Below are 1,078 nucleotides of genomic sequence, written 5' to 3'. Positions count from 1 at the left end.
ATCTTTCCCTCACGGTACTTGTTTGCTATCGGTCTCGCGCCAGTACTTAGCTTTATGTGAAACCTACCACACATTTTGCGCTCAAATCCCGATGAACGCGACTCTATAAAAGCGTACCGTACGTGGAACAAAAAACGCAGGGGAAGGACGGGATTCTCACCCTCTATGATGTTCTTTCCCAAGAAACTTAACCCTGCGCTTCCACTGGTAACGCCTCTCGAGGCTACAAGTCAACAGCTCGGAAAGAGCAGTTGATTTCCACTTTGAGCTGATCCCGGTTCACTCGCCGTTACTAAGGGAATCATAGTTATTTTCTTCTCCTCCGCTTAATAATATGCTTAAGTTCAGCGGGTAACCTCGCCTGATTTCAGGTCTGATAAATAAATCGGACAAACGCCCGAGACAAAACAACAACGACGAAACCTCGCAGAGCAACAATGGAACCGAAATTCCATTGCGGTATTGAAGTCGATCGACAGCATCAATGAAACTTTGTCTTCAATGAAGAAGCCACCGTATCTCAATGATGTCATCGATACAACTCAACAATACACTTGAGCCTCTAAAAGAAGAGGCACGAGTAGTTTCTCCGCTGTGTTCATTATTCAGGGTGACATTGAGTATTCAACACTCATGACACCCAATCATACTGCTCCTAGGGGGCTTCAGCCAAACTGAAGCAACGACCCTAAAAAAGCAGAAAATTGTGATTTCAAAGACACTGAAACAGACGTACCAAGGAGAATATCCCCAAGGTGCCATTTGCGTTCAGAAATCTGATGATTCACTGAATTCTGCAATTCACATTGCGTTTCGCAGTTCGCTGCGCCTTCATCGTTGCGCGAGCCAAGACATCCATTGCTGAAATTTAAAATAACATTATAGTTTAGGAAGCAATCTGAAAGCACATCGAGAGAGATGCAGAAAGATACAATCTTTCACTCTCTCTCAAATGTTCCTCAGATTTGTTGTTTGAAATAACGGTGTGGGAAAAAAGAATGCACACTGAAGAAACTCCTGGAAATCAGTATCCCAACAGAGACACGAATTTCCAGAAATTGAGCCCCTTCGCTGTGCA

The 1,078-nt window shown here is 44.0% G+C and overlaps 1 non-coding gene across 1 annotated transcript; it reads right to left on the bottom strand.

Moving 5' to 3' along the window:
• Positions 1 to 376, bottom strand: TGME49_459770 (the record flags this gene model as incomplete). Its single annotated transcript, XR_001974321.1, has 1 exon — positions 1 to 376. It is a non-coding gene; the product is annotated as a 28S ribosomal RNA (ribosomal RNA).
• Between the last annotated feature and the right edge of the window lie 702 nt (positions 377 to 1,078).

Source organism: Toxoplasma gondii (genome assembly GCF_000006565.2).
Source record: "Toxoplasma gondii ME49 unplaced genomic scaffold asmbl.668, whole genome shotgun sequence".
NCBI classification, from domain to species: Eukaryota; Apicomplexa; class Conoidasida; order Eucoccidiorida; family Sarcocystidae; genus Toxoplasma; species Toxoplasma gondii.
The sequence above is the reverse complement of the archived record's forward strand: the minus strand, read 5'-3'. Positions and strand labels throughout refer to the sequence as shown.